General features: G+C 36.2%; 1 protein-coding gene across 1 annotated transcript in view; it reads right to left on the bottom strand.

The window, feature by feature from the left end:
* The window catches only part of Il1rapl1 (interleukin 1 receptor accessory protein like 1), a 1285879-nt gene that overhangs the window by 230361 nt on the left and 1038828 nt on the right, over nucleotides 1-16690 (bottom strand). The gene's annotated exons all lie outside the window — the stretch shown is intronic.

Here is a 16690-nt window from a genome sequence, read left to right as displayed (position 1 = left end):
AAAATCAATCTTAAATATTAACATACATAAAGAGGAAAGTATTTATTGAAAAAATGAACAATTAATATAAAGATCAGTTTTGTTATGATCTTCAAAAATTATTGAACATCTTCAGCTGTATATGACAATAAAATTGAGATGTATTTTATAATTCTAAATGTGTAATTTGGGACTAATATTTGTAATCCTAGCATTTGAGAAGTTTGAAGGTGGAGGACTGCCATGAGTTTGAGGCCATCCTGGATGTAATAAATTGTAAGTTCTAGGTAAGCCTTATCTACAAAGTAAAACTCTATCCTGTTATAGAATATTATTTTAAAATGTGTTACATTTGTTTGTGCTGTAGAACATTTGTTTAATGATGCAAAGATGTTTGCATTCTTTTCGTTGCATTTGTTTAACTCTGTAAAGCTGTGTTGTTGTGCCTGTCTAAAACACCTAATGGTCTAATAAAGAGCTGAATGGCCAATAGCAAGGGAGGAGAAAGGATAGGCAGGGGTGGCAGGCAAAGAGAATAAATAGAAGGAAAAATCTGGAAGGAGCAAGAAGGGAGAAGGAACAAGAGAACAAGGAGAGGAGGATGCTAGGGGCCAGTCACCCAGCCACACAGCCAGCAGTGGAGTAAGAATAAAAGTAAGATATACAGAAGTAAGAGAAAGGTAAAAGACCAGAGGTAAAAAGTAGATGGGATAATTTAAAGTTAAGAAAAGCTGACTATAAATAAGCCAAGCTAAGGCCAAGCAATTATAATTAAGAATAAGCTTCATTGTGTGATTTATATGGGAGCTGGGTAGCAGGCCCCCCAAAAGAACCAAAAGAGTAAAGAGCAAAAACAACCAACTACAGCTTGTCATTCCACTGTGGGCCTAGAGTAAAAAAAAAAATCCAACAACACTATCTCAGCAATGGAGTAACATTGCCTATCTGATAATGCATTTGTAAGATACAGCATAATATAAAAGAACTAAAAAAGAATACAGAGCTTGCTATGGGAATAGCTGCGTGCTTCACTGTGTGTTATTCAGAACACCAATTAACCTTTCACAAATTTTCTTCCCTGGACTACAAAATAGGGAAACATTACCTAATTGGTTTTCTCTGATCTGTGAAGATGAAAAGTCCTAATATAGGAGAACCCTATCAATGCTCAGGTCACTTATCATCACTCCTGTTAGAATGTGTATTAATTACTTTTCTTATCACTGTGACCAAAAACCTGATAAGAGGCAACTTAAAGAAGGACTAGTTTATTTTGCCTTAAGTTATAAGAAGGGATACAGTCCAGCATGCCAAGGAAGTCACGACCATAGATATGTAAGGCAGTTAGTCACACTTTATATCCATCCAAGAATCAGAAAGAGATAAATGTTGCCACTCAACTAATTTTTCCTGTTTATTCAGTCCAAGACCTCAGCCCATGATATGATGTCATCCATATTCAGAGTGAGTCTTCTTTGCTGAGTGAAACCTATCTGAAAACATGCCTATTAACAAGTACGTTTCCATGGTGACTCTAAATCCAGTCAAGTTGTCAATAAATATTAATCAAGGACTCGCCAAATTCTATGTTCTATGATGTAATATAAACATTATTCCTAAAACAACTTCTTTCTGAATGATATATCAATGGAAATTTCTCACATAGCATCTTATAAAGGAGGAAGGGTTTATTTCACCCAGGGACATATCACAGAACAATTCTCCAACTCAGTTTTCTTAAATTACCATGAGTCTGTACTAAAAGTGAGAACTGAATTGTTGATAGTAATAGATGGAAACTGAGTCACAGAATGGCTGGCTGGCCTTTGCTGCCATACAGGCTAGAATCCTTTAGAATCTTCTCAGGCTTGCCTGGGGGCTGAAGAGAGTCATTATGGGACCTTTCTATGCTCCCCTGAGCTCCACAGAAGCTGTTGCTGTGGATAGGGTACTAGTCCTGGGTCAGTGACTGTGTTTAATCTAGATAAAGATCCCATCTGGGAAGATGTGTTTGGGATGGAAGCTGGGAAAAGATAATTTATTTCCTCCTCTGTTATCCGGAATTTAGTCCCAGGGAAATCTGTAAGAAAGAAAATGTTTAAACAAATTATGAGGGCATCCAAGGGCTTGCCTGAAAGTGGGCTGAGAGTGAACAGAAAGTGGATAAGATTCGATTTGAATTTTAAATCTCTTAGATTCTGTGATCTCAAAGATAACATGCTGGAGGCTGTTTCTGTATTATGTTAGAGTGGATGCTGTGAAAAATCTCCTAACCCATGTTATAATCAGTCTTCTGTAATGAAAGTTTCCTAGTCATTCTCTTTAAAATGCATATTGCTTTATATATACATTTAAAAATCAATACAAGGATAGCTATAAGATCAATCTGTACAGAGATAAGACTCACTGACTATTAGATGAACTCATTTTACACTAACTACAACTAAGTTGATAATTAAATCTACTTATTATAAAACTAGATTATTCCATATTTAATGTTGAAATAAATACATTTCTGACATGGTCATGTCTCTGAACCACAGACAAAATGGATTTTGTTATAACCATTCAGATGTTCAGAATTGTAAAGATTTCATTGAAATATTTATGGCTGATTTTCTTTATCTTATATATCACAGAGCATCCTTAAGATAGAAATACTATATAAAAGTCAGTGTGAGAAATAGTTTCCTGACAAAGCCAAATTTGGCCAATGTCATGATTTAGGGTAGCATATCCTATGACCTACATTGGAGTTGTTGCTTCTTATATCCAATTTCTGATGAACTGCCATCTTTTCCCCTTAGGTCTTTATTTTTTAGGTCACAGCCTAAGAAATAAAGTCATGTGTGCAACTTCCCTGTCATGTCTGGAAAACACTTTCTACATGTCTGTACACACCTTGGACTAATATGTGCAAGCATGCATACAGACACACACACACACACATGTACACACAGGCACACAACACAACAATAATAGCAAAAAGATAAGGAGGCATACATTTGAAAAGGAGTGGGGGCAGGTAAGACACAGGAGGAGATGGAGGGAGGAGGGGAGATAATGTAAAACAGTACTTATGCATGAAATTATCAAAAAAGTAGATAAACTATCTTATATTATCTAGATGATCTTAATATAAATATAGATGTCCTTATAAGAAAATAACAACATGTTTCTCTTAGCTACAGAGATAGACAGTGTAAGACAGATTCAATTAGACACCATAGCTTTGAAGAGGAAGGAAGGGGCCAAAGCCTGTAGAAGCTGGGAAAGGCAAAGAAGTAAATTCACCACTAGAGCCTGGAGAAAATAACAGAGACTCATCAGCAATTAGATGACAGCCCAATACATTCTCTTTCTGACTTCTGAACTTTAGAACTCTAACATATTTTGATGTAATTCTTTTAAGGTCTGTGGTATTTTGTTGCATCATGAACAGAAAATAAAAACAGTTGCCTTAGAAAAAGTATTCACTTTAGAAGAACGATTCAACTATAAGGAATGTGGATCAAAAGAGGACATGGATATGGAGGGTATGGCCCCTGGGAGTATCCCTGTGAAAGGTTAAGTATATGTTGCTTTCTCCTGAGAATCTTATATAACCTCAGGCGTCTCCTTCTTACATTATAATTCTCTCTGTTCAACCCTGTGGTTTTTGATGGTGCTGACACCAAGTAAAAAGCAAAATAAAAGTCAGTTTCAGCTTGCTCTTTTCTGGCTGAAGCCTCGATTGTGTAGAGAAGACTGATGATGAGCTGAATGGAGTTGTTTTCATGTGGTTAAGTCATTAATGAGATGCGTCATCAAGGAAACTATGCATCTTTGGAAAGAATTGGAATTATTGACCAGACAAAGAAGGGAATTCCACAAAGTATCATTGAGAAAATATTGACTCTTTGCTCCCCTCTTTTATCCCGAAAGACCGCAAGACAGCATACTTTCAAGGTTTGAGGCTAGAATTAGCTCAGTGGGTCATTTGATATTATACTCTGCATTAATGTTAGTCATGATTGGTGACTGCTGTGACATTATAATTTAACACGAGACATCTGTAACCCACAGTTGCATGTGTTTAAGTGTATAAAGATATGTATACACAACACACTTATGTGCTATATATACTTTAAGCCACTTTTGCTTTCTCTTTTACATAGTCATGAATCATGTTTGCCTGAATGAAACTGTCTGTTTTCCTTTCAAATTAAAAAAAATGTGTAAGTCTCAACTCTAGTCTTAAACTAACAACAGTGTCTTCTTTCTTTCTGCGCCCAGTCTTTCTCTGAATAAGAAAAATTCAGAATCAATAATAATTTCCTAGACTATTTTATTACTACTCAAATGTTTCAAATGATAATGTAGGCAATTACCCGAGCAATGACCTTGAAAATCTAAATGAAAAAGTCCTGTAATACTCAAACCTGTTATATCTTGTATAGGAAGGATTTCCTATATTTTAAACTTGCCTTTTACTCCTGGATCTGCTTTTAGCAAATACATATTGTCAAATTTCATCACCTTTTAAAAAATAATAGTTATAATGAACTCTTATATCAATATAATTGATTTGCCATTAAACTCAAATAAATCCCTCATATGTATCACTGTTGATGATTCTTCTTAAAGAAATAATCCAGTATAGAGATAATACAATAGTTTCTTAATTCTTATTTGGTGTATGGTATTTTTAGTAGGATGATATGAACTTTGAGAAAGGATTGTCAGGCTTTGGAATTCAGGAATGGCTTTGCTTTAAAACAGCATATGCTATGAAGGTATAATTGTGTTTTGTGGTGCCCCAATGGGATCTTATTGTATTTCATGGAGAGTTTTTAATTATATTTAATATGATCTGATTTGTTTTAAACAAAGCTGCAGGTTATTTGCTGAAAGTCAGTTGGAGACATGCATAATAAAAATATGACTAAGAGTAGTCACATATAAAGTTCTGAAGGTCAGAAATATGAATCAGGGAGTGAGACTAAGTCTTAACCATGACTTCAATTAGATAAATTAATGCATATAACTGCTTAAAATTTCTCGAGCATTTCTCATCTGCTATACATGCAATAAACATATATTGAACAGTTTCTGGCGCCAAGAACTATGCCAAAAACTGCGGATACCAAGAAAAGAAGGCAGTCCCTGTCTTTCAAAGACTTTGCAGTCAGGAAGAATGTCGAAAATGTTCAAGAAGAGAATTAGATACACAGTGATATGGATGCTGTGCCTGCTTGTAATAAGAACTTCTTCAAAGTACTAGGAGGCCTCAGAGGGAAAGTGATTTATTCTTCCAGATGGCAGAATAAGATATATAGAAAACATCTTTTGAGTTTGTATTCACTTTTCTTCTTCCCTTTGACTTCTCATCAGCCTTTGCCTGGTCATTTTACTACAAACAGGACTTCCATAAAATATTACATGAAATACATAGTATGAAATAATAAAGGCAAAGTAAATAAAGAATTCTGTTTGCAAAATCACAGTCAGGAAGGTGGTTAAGAAAACTCTCTCTCTTGACTGCAAAGGGGCTACAAGTTTGGCTTTGAAAGATCTGGTACCATTATAAAAGGGAAAATTGCTGGATACCAATACTGAGCCTTGATAAAATAAATACAGACAGATAATGCTGGAGAAATTTAACTGTTTGGGGCCTGAGGTTAGCTGATGAGTCATTCTGCATGGTAGATTCACATAAAAGATGCATCAGAAAGATCTAACAACCTGACTACATCTTGAAGAAACAATCAAATCAAATGGACTTTACAGAACGCATAATTATTTATTAGGTAGGACCAAAGGCAGTGGATAGGATATTGAGGGAAGAATATATTCTGTTTATTGAAGGTCCATATTATTCTCATCCATTATTTTGACAGAGTTACAATATAGTGATTTGGAACGAAGGGAAGTGCTGTTGATTGATGTTTAAGAATCAAACTGTGGTGGCATTTTTAAGAGTCTAGAACTACAAATGAGGCTTGTTCATTATACTACTAGTAAATTATGAGATAATGATTAAAACAGAGTAAAATTATCACCAGATAAATTATTTTGCCACTTCTTATTTTAATGTGACGATCAATGGTTACAAGTTTTTGGGTGGTTAAAGTGCAGCAACAACAAATTAAATCCTCTTATTAATTACTTCCAAGGAAAACAAATGTCTTTCTAACATAAAATATCACACAGTGAGCACATTTGTTATTTAGGTCTATTTAATCCATTTATTGTCCTTTATTTATAAATGTATAAGATAATAAATACCTGATAGTCTGGAATATGTGGAAGACTACAAGGAAACAAAATTGCCTGGCTTCAAGAATCAACGGTCTATGTGTCTGTTTTTGTATTTTATTCATAGGCTGAAGAACTTAAAGGATCTTTAGATGACTAAGGATAGGTTGCTTTCCTAGGCAAAAATAATTTAGGTTGCACTTCAATGGTTTCAGGTTTTATTTGTTGAGGAAGTTCTTTCCTAGACTTTTCTAAGATCTTTCCTTAGATCTTTCTCTCCAAATAGGTTGCAATTTCATAAAAATAGAACCTTGATGTTTATCTTAAGTATTTCTCAGGTATGCAACAGAGCATTTGTACTTCTCCAGTTCCTAACCATGGAGTGGAATCCTAGTCAAAACACCTGAGTGACTTCTTGGCCCCAGATCCCACCTCTCCCATGCAAACCAAAACAGTAGCTTCTTTTACGGAGAACGGCAAGGTTATTAGATTAAACATAAAGAGCAAGGGGTATAACCTTTACCTTGTACTGTCTCTAGGGAGACCTCCTCTCAAAGCCTACCAGGGACACATCTGAGCTGGACTCATAGTCACTGACTTTTCAGATCTTGAAGAGGTGAGGTGTGTGTCTCACCTTATCAGATGTGTTTGATACATGACTCAATTGTGGAATTCTAGAAAATATATATAGGGCCAAACACAGTAGGTAGAGGTCCTTCCAATTGGATAGTTCTACTTATAAGCTCCCATAGAGTTTGGATATTATCTACTGTTTATATAATTACAGTCTGTTCTGAGAGTGTAAATTCCCAACAGACATAGTGATGCTGTATGATGACTTCCAGACCTTTCCTTTTCATCTGTCATTAAAACATATGCAAGTTACACTAGCAACATGGGATTAACCACCCAATCAGAACAAAGAGCAAGAATGCACATACTGGTAGCAATTGAAATGAGATAAGGAAAGCTCTCTTGGCCAATATACTTACCTTTTTACTAATAATAGAAAATTAAAAATGGCTGTGAAAAGACAACATGATAAGACATAGAAGGGTGTAAGTGTGGGACAAAGTAAAACATTCAGGACATTGTAACAGACAAAGGTTCTAATTCTGATCTTAATACAGCATTACAGAAAGGTTGTTGGACTAAGGAATGTGACTTGGATTATAGCCTCAATGTGTCACCGAAGGTCTCTAGGAAGGCGACTTTATCATTTGGCTTCCAATTTTCTCGTTGATAAAATTAGGCTGTTGGATGAGGTAATCTCAATGGCCCTTCTACATCGAGGCATAGAAATTCTGTTATGGGTAAGGCAACCAATTCTTGCCTATTTCTTCACCGTGGGGCATGATTATTCTTTACAATGTTTTTGGCAAGTTTAGCTGAAAACAAGAGAGCTGAGCCCTAATAAAAAAGACAGAATAGACATGCTATACTTGGTGCAACTAATGAATTAAAATTCAGGAATGTTGTAGGTAGTGATCTTTGTTTCTGTAGGAAGGAGTCATACACAGTTTTGACATTAGAACCTGGGAGAAGTGAGAAAATTCTAAGGAGTTTTCTTCCCCCCTCCCTCCCTCCCTTTCTCCTTTCCTCCCTCCCTCTCTCTCTCTCTCTTCCTTCCTTTTTGCTGTTTTAAACAATCCCTTTCTTGGTATTTGGTGAATAGGACAATACAGGGCAAGGATGGATGCTTGTAAAGGTCAGCATCCAGAAGGAAGGTTGACAGAGACAGGAGATAGAAGATAAGTAGTCTGCATCTCTGAGGAATGCAGACAAGGACTGTGCTACTGTTCAGCTGGATTTTATCAGCACAGCTGTGAGCTATGAGCTTCCCTTCCACAGCTCCCTGAAGAAGAAGAAAAAAAAAACATGTCATTTTGACACATGTGATAGGCTTAACCAAATGAGGATAGAGTTCAAAATCATGACTGTCAGTTAGCTAAATCCCAGAGAAACTTTGATTCTCCCTAAAGAAACATCAACTGAATCAACTCTTTTCCTGAGCAGCACTGTGTGATTATCCCTCCACAAATCAGGACAGACCCTCAATTCTCAAGGCCCTCCCTATTTGTCTCAAGGTTCACTAGGGGCTCAGCGCTTAACAAACAAAGGCAAAATCAACTCAGGTCTCAAAGCTAAAAACCTTGTCATGTAACAAGCAAGACCCAGCTGTTTTTCACTTTTCATTTTCTGGTGGATAGACAGACCTTGAGACAGTTAATTAGTGAGCTATCGAGGGCCCCCAGCTCATGGAGCTGTTTGCATGCATTCATGTTACAGAAATGGGCAGTAATACGTATCTGCCATTGTGTCAGTAGCTGGAGCAAATATTTACAGAATGAACAGATTTATATCATAGTTTTTAAGTAGAGGGAGACAGGGCAGGGATAAAGGTATTCTTTGTGCCTCCTTCCCTTAGCCACCTTTCCTGGATTTCATACTTCCCTATGGTACTCTTTTGTTTGTTATTTCCTAATTAGCACGTGTGGATTAAGGGCCTGCAGAGTGGCTCAGCAATCTGAGTTTGATCCCCAGAATTTACAAGGTGGAAGGAGAGAACCAGCTCCCCAAATCTGTACTCTAACCTCCAAGTATGTGACGCAACATGCACACTGCCATCTCCACAAAATAAATGAGTAGATGTAGTTTTAAATAGTGTGTAAATGTGAATTTAAAATGGTGACATAAAATCACTAACATTAGAATAAGAGAGGAAAACTACTGTCCCTACCCATTCTCTAAAATTAGCCATACATGACCATCTTGATACCTCCACAATATGTGTGTGTGCACAGGTGTGCTAGAGGACAACCTCAAGTGTCATCCCTCCAGTACCACCGACCTTTTTTTTTGAGACAGATTCTTTTTCCCTGGCCTAGAACTTACTGAGTAGGCTAGGCTGACTAGCCAAAGAGCATCATAGAGTTGACTCTGACTCCCTAGCTCTGGTATGACAAGTGCAGGCCATCCCATTCCACATTTTTACAGACCCAGTGCTTGAACTCAGGACTTCAGGCTACATTGGCAAGCAGTTTACTGATTGAGCTATCTCTTGCCTCATAATTTTCTTTGCAGAGGATAGTCTGGTCAGGATAGGAGATTGCAGGAAAAAGAATGGGCAAAAATGGAATGTAAAGCAACAAAACATTATAAGATAAGGTACAACACAGAGAAACTAATAAGTGAGAGATGACTTTCCGCCATTGTGAACGAACATTGCATTAAGTACATCTAAAATCAATTTTAGATATCACTTATGAATGTGGTTTGGATACTAATTGTTGCCCAAAGGTCTGTGTTTAAGTGCTGTTCCCCTGGGTAGAATTATCGGTATTTACTGGAACTGTTGGCAGAAGATATGTTTTAGGATATCCTCAGAATAGTGAGAGTTTGCGCCCTTGAAGGGGAATGTGGGGCACTGGTTTTGTTTTCTTTTCATTTCTTCCTTTTGCTTCTTGAATGGTGTGTTGAATAGTTGACTCTGATATGTACTTCCTCCATTATTCTCTGTCACTCCAGGGCACAAAACTGTGGAGATGTAAAACCATGAACTAAAACAACCCAAAATAACCCAAAAAACATGAGCCAAAATTTATTTCCTCAGATATTTTGTTATAATATTAAAAACCAACTAATACAACTTACAGGGTGAGTAGCCTCCATTTCCACATAGAACGTTAGACTATGTCTTTTCTATGTAATCTTTCTTTCTCAATCCAGGGAGATAAATAAATGGAAGTGGCACTGCGCTAATTTAAGGCCAGTTTTTAGTAGATTGGAGGGTTTCACTTCAGTTTCTGGGAACATATGCTCTAGTAGGGCATGCCAAGTGCCAAAAGAAGTATGACCATGCTGAAGCTTCCATACTAAACACTAATAGCAACACATAGAGGCCATGTGGAGAGACAGATGCCAACTTTGAGGTGCTTTACTGAAGCATAGATATTTGAGCTAAAAAGTCAACCCAAAAATGATTAAAACCCCAGCTCTTGTTTGACAAAAACAATCTGTGGGAACCATTCAGCTGAGCTAAGTCAAGTTACTGAATTGCATGCATTTACTATAAAACACTGTTTTATCATTGTCCTCCAGGGATGTTTATTATGCAACAATGCGTAACTAGAAGAGGGACCACAAGCCACCATTTATTTTATATCTCCAAATCCTTATTTTCCTCATATGTAAACTAAGGGTCATAGCAATGTTCATTTTCAAAAGAGGTTATGGGGCTTAATGAAATAAAGTTTGTAAGACAGCTAGCACCATACCTCAACTCAAAATATGTATTAGAGACTATATATTCCAATGTTTAGAGTTAACTATTATAAGATTCTGAATGTAAGATTTTTAATTAATAAGAGATAGATTCTGCAGCATATTCAATAGAGACTAAGAAGCTTTGTAATTAAATATGTTGACTTTTTCATGTAGTGAATCACATGAACAATCACATCAAGATAGGTAATGAAGGTAAAGAAGTATAGATATCTCACAGTAGGTCAGGTAAATTTCAGCCACAAATTGCTTTGAATCTGCCATCACTAAGCAGTCTGTGTGTGTGTGTGTGTGTGTGTGTGTGTGTGTGTGTGTGTGTGTGTGTGCGTTAGGGTTATTTTTATTTTGGGATTGTGCATTAAGAAGAGTGGAGATTGGTAGATTTGTATTTTTTCTAAATATAGTCATCACATGTTTCCTCTCATATTTTTTCTACACCACTATAAAAAGTAAATGCTAGATTATAACAACAATATATATATCTCAAATGATATTTATGTATTTAGTTTTAGGGAACATGCTTGCTACTTTCTTGTAAAGTGCAATATATTTTGAGGTTTTGCAGCTGACATTCTGTCAGCTCTTTGTCAAATGAGAGAGCAAGAGAAATTAAGCACCCCTAGAAAGGTATGGTCAGCCGGAGACAATGCTGGTTAGCGAGCCATACTGTATGTAAGTCAAGATTCATTTGTTTTTCTCTTCCAGAGAATCTGTCTTACATTTTAATGACTCGGTGGAATCCCAGAGCAGAGTAGTATCCTAGGTAATCAGCCAAAGGACTTGCAAGATCATCAGTTGAAAGTGTTAGGGGACTTTATCACTTTTAATTCACTTTTGCTAAGTCCTCAAAGTGCTAATTTACCCAGAGGGTCTTTCCTTCCACATTTCCATGAGACATAGAAGGAAGAAAGCACCCTTTTCAAATACTTCACAATTACTTATGACCATTTGGTACCATTTCATACACAGAATGTGCTGAGGGTAACATTTGCCTCCTAAGGAAAGCTACGTAAGAATTGCTAAAGGGACAGGGGAGTAAAACTTTTTAAAGCTTATTCTCTTTCTCAATGTGAATGGAGATAAATCCTTACATAGATCCTTACTTTTTTCTGGAAGAAAGAGCAGAATCGTAAAATACCCCATTATTATGAGACACTTTCTTTTGTCTGAAAGTAACCAGATAGCTCATGGTGAAATTATAGAGCAGTGACAGCAGTTATTTAGCTCTGAATAACATGGCACTGCAAAACACTACAAACCCAATGCCAAATAGAGTGGACTCACTGTCAATGACTGTGTGTCACCTTTGATAGACACAAGAAGTGCTCACTGCAATAAAGGTATTGTTTAGTTTAACCTCAAATATCAATCCACCCCTGAATTCTGTTATTTTCCACACATTCCCTTGGTGATAAGGTTATTTTTTCTAATTTTCAAACATAAATAAAATAAAATAGTTCAAGTGTATTCATATGAAAATTTAAGAGCCGGATTGTGTTATCATTCTTGCATTTTGTAAACTACCTTGTATGGGTTCAGTATTATGTAAAATGACAGAAAAAAGCAAAGAGACTGGGATAGCCTCACAGTGGTGTCTGACTTTTATTCTAGAGTCATAAACAGAATGCTAACAGAATTCTACAGAGTAGAGGTACTGATTATGTGCAAATATCAGTTTCACATTGTAAATTGGAAGCTGAGTCAAAAGGTATACAGGGAAGTCATCCCAAATATATTATTAACCTAAAATATTCCTCCGAAATCTTTCTTTCCATTTGTCCTCATTGCTCCAGTATTTTTTGCATTCACACCAATACTGTTTAGGTGTTTACTGTTTCAAATCTACTATCAGTGAGAACTTGAAGTTTGTCTCAGTCATGAAGCCAGTATATATTGATTGTTTATATTTAATTCAGTTAGCTGGGGAAGGTGCTAGAAAGTTAAGAAAGAGAGAGGGGGGAGTAGGGAGGGAAGGAACAATAGAGGAATGGAAGAAAGGGACATAATCATGGTTTGAGCGTTTCTCAATTCACCTTAGGTATAACAGAATAAAATTCATCATATAAACATAGTGAGATCATCTAGTATGTATATATGTATGTATGTATGTGTGTATGTATGTATGCATATATATAGACATGAGTACAGATTGATAACATATCCATGATTGTACACACACACAGAGACACACGCATACACAGATACACACCCATGTATTGGAAAAAAATTTATTTGGATGCTACCAAGGAATATTTTGTATGCCTGAAATAAGAAAACTAGTTGGTCTAACAGAAGGGATTAGGGATGTACCACTCCATCATAAAAAATATAATGGCATATTAGAGACATGGAGTAGTTGCAATTAATGCCAATCCAAATGAAAGAGAGTAGTGTTGAGAAGTGATCTAGTTTCACATCTAATCATGTGTTCCTCCAGCTGGCAAGCTCACCAAAGTATAGAAAACAAGGGTATTATTTGAGGAAACAAAGGGCATAATGGCCAAGGCCGTCGATTTTGTCATTGGAGTCTGAGGGATTGGAAAGCATCTGTTTTATTCCACATATTTGAGTATCATCTTAATTTGCAACATTCTTTCCTGCTTTGATGAAATCATATGAATGAAATGCATCTACCACAAGCAGAATCTTTACAACTGAAATTGATTGTTCACTCTAAATAAAAGATTTCCATTAAAATTCTTTTCTTAATTTTCAGAGAACAGTTCTTGAGAATAACCACATATAGAAATACTACTCTCATTTTATTAAAAATTATTTAATAGTTTAAGTGAATTAGGAAATTAGTAAAGATACTAATATTAAATATTTTCACATACCTAATATGTGTAAAGTACTAGGGAAGACTTTTGAACATGCAATTTTACTTACTAAACAATAATAGATTATATGAAACCTAATTAAGTATCTTACATATAAAATATTTGGGCTCAGGAAGTTTTTACAGTTCAGTTCCTATATTTCAGATTTTGGAATATTTGTTCACAGATAATGAGATATTGTGAGAGTGGAAAGCAAGTCCAGACAGGAAGCATACCATATGCATAGAGCATGTGCAAGATTTAGTAATTATTTTAGTAATTTTCTTCATTTGCATAACATGGAATTTTTTAGTGTGGCATCATTTCAGCACCCTAAACATTTTATATTGTAGAGGATTGGGGATTTTTGAAGTTAGAGATGCAATTTACATATTTAGTTTTATTTAGATAGGAAGTAGAGGCCTAAAGAGCTACTGTAATTTATTTTTTGGTGAGCTCTTAATATTTGGCAGTGTCAAGATATGAGCCAGGTCTATCTCTTGAGTCTAAATAATTAACTATCACCAGGATTGTCTTGCAGCCTACTACCCTACACTTTTACCTTTCAGATAGGTAGACAAACATGTGAAGCAGAAAGATGAGGTCGGACAGATGTTCTACCTGAGGCTGAGTGACATTCAGTTCATCCCCCAAGTGTGGACTGATTTCAGATTTACCCTTGCCAGTATGTTGCTTTGTAATAATTCTGGCCATCAGGTGAAGTTTATCTCTCTTGATCTCTTTTCTCGAAATTAGCCTGGAGTGTCTAATTACAGGGCAAGAATACCTTCCTTGGATCTCTCTCTCTCTCTGTCTCTCTCTGTCTCTGTCTCTCTGTCTCTCTGTCTCTCTCTCTCTCTCTCTCTCTCTCTCTCTCTCTCTCTCTCTCTCTCTCTCTCGTGTGTATGTGCAAGCCAGAGGTCAACAATGGATATCTTCCTGAATTTCTCTCTCCATTGCTTTTTTAGTTGTTGTTATAGTAGTTTTGTTTCTCTCTTTTCTTTTAAAAATATTTTCATACTTTGAAAGTTTCATACATTTGTACAATGTATATTGATCATGTCTACTTACCATTTCTTCCCTCCTTGAGACAGGATTTCTCGCTGAACCTAAAGCTCAGTGATTAAGCTAGACTGGTTGGCTGACCACTCAAATCTGGGGATCCTTCTGTCTCCATTTCTCCATTATTGGGGCCCTACACACCTGAAGAAAACTGACTTTCGCATCCCGCAGCAGTAATTAATTTCCCATTGCACATCAGCTAGCATGGGGTTTCATGAGACCTTCCCCCACCCATGCTGGAATTTTAGTTTGCTTGATTTTGTGAAGGTCTTATATATGCAGTCACAGCTATTGTGAGTTCATGTGTACAAGGGCACTCTCATGTCTGGAAAATCTGCTTAGCTATAGATGTCCACTACCTCTAGCTCTAACAATATTTCTGCCTCCTTTTCTGAAGTGATCCCTGAGCCTTAGGGAAGGGACTGTGATATAGATGTCACATTTGTGAGTGATTTTCCTATGTAGATGATAGTGGTGATCCAAATCCATGTCCTAATTCTTGTGCAGAAAGTACTTTGTGGACTAAGATATTTCCCCAGCAACTTAAACTTAATTTCTGTTGATTTATGTGGCATATGTAGGGATAGAGATTTCCAAGGTGAGTGGTCAGCAACCCTCAGGCATCTGACAGGGAAAGAATTTGAGCAAAGATACAATAAAGAGGATCTGGAAGTATGTGGTCCTGTATTTGATTTGTAACCCCTATCTCAACTCCAGAGAAGATGTCATCTAAGCACACTACTATTTTCATATTAATTTATAACATATACACATGATATTTCTTAATTCAGAAAATATGAAATATTAAAATAAGGACAATAAAATTCATTTCCTTCATTTTCCTTCACTTCCCATGTGTTGATAAATTATCTGAAAAAATATAATCTCATTTAGATTCAGTTTAGTTTTCTAAAAAGCTGGTAGTCAATCTTGACATTAATCATATTGCTTTGCATTTTTCCTTTGTTTCATCTCCCAAAGATGAGTACCAAAACCATTCATTCCAAAAAGAACCTAGGTGTGAAGCTTTTGCAAAGGAAAGTATTCTCTTAATAATGAGGATACATTACAAGCCAAGTAGGTATCTAAACCTTCAAGGAGTATCAAATGCCCTGGATAGCATGGTTTTTCCTTTGTGTCGATGCCTTTGTTCAAGTTTAATCTATAAATTAGTCATAGTAAGTGATCAGCAAAAATAACTTATGAGAGACTTTTTTGACCTCACATATATTTTTTCTTTTATTATCAGAAATTTCACTTTAAGGAAGCACTTTCCTGCTTTATTTTCTCATTTACATGTTGTTGACATCAGCTTTTCCTCTGTTATATAGGACTGTTACTATGTGAAACAAGACTTACTTGAACACATGCACTGTGATAGTGTAATAATAATGCAGATAGCTACTGAGTGACTGTTTAATGCATGGATGTATATAGTGATCTAATGTAGATTTACTGAACAAAGAACCACACACCTCTTTGGAAGCACAGAGACACAATTTCACCCCACTGTCCAGAATGACAAACAACTCAAAAAATACAAATTATTGATATGAGAAATTTTCCATATAGTCTTTATGGATTACAGTTCACCACAACTAACTAAAACTAGCCCGTGTATGCTGCTTTGGTTTTTGTCAACTTGACACAAGCCAGAGAGTCATCTGGGACTACAGATCCTCAATTGAGATCAGGTTGGCCTGTAAGCAAACTTCTGGAGTATTTTCTTCATTAGTGATTGATATGGGAAAGCCCAGCCTGCTACAGGTGGTGCCACCCCTAGGCAGGTAGTTTTGAGTTATTGAAAAAACAAACATCAAGCTAGGAGGAGAAAGCTTATAAACAACACTTTTCTGTGGCCTCTGCTTAAATTCTGTTCTCTAGGCTCCTTCTCTGCTTGCGTTCCTGCCTTGGTTCCCATCAATGATGGACTGCGATTGGGAAATGTGAGCTAAAACCAACCAAAACCCAAACCAAACCCAAACCCAAACCAAACCAAAAATGTCTTTCCTCTTCCAAGTTGATTTTGGTCAGTGTTTTATTACAGCAATAAAATGCAAACTAACACTGACAGAAAAATATATGAATAAAGGGTCACTACTGTAACTCATTTTTTAAGAACGTATTATTTTATTTATTTATTTATTTATTTATTTATTTATTTATTTATTTATTTATTTATTTATTTATTATTTTATTTTATTTTACAATACAATTCAGTTCTACATATCAGCCACGGATTCCCTTGTTCTCCACCCTCCCGGCCCCCTCCCCTTCCCCCCAGCCCACCCCCCATTCCCAGCTCCTCC

This window comes from Peromyscus maniculatus, chromosome X, assembly GCF_049852395.1.
Source record: "Peromyscus maniculatus bairdii isolate BWxNUB_F1_BW_parent chromosome X, HU_Pman_BW_mat_3.1, whole genome shotgun sequence".
In the NCBI taxonomy this organism is placed as follows: domain Eukaryota; kingdom Metazoa; phylum Chordata; class Mammalia; order Rodentia; family Cricetidae; genus Peromyscus; species Peromyscus maniculatus.
Note: the sequence above shows the minus strand (reverse complement) of the source record. Positions and strands in the feature narration are given on the sequence as shown.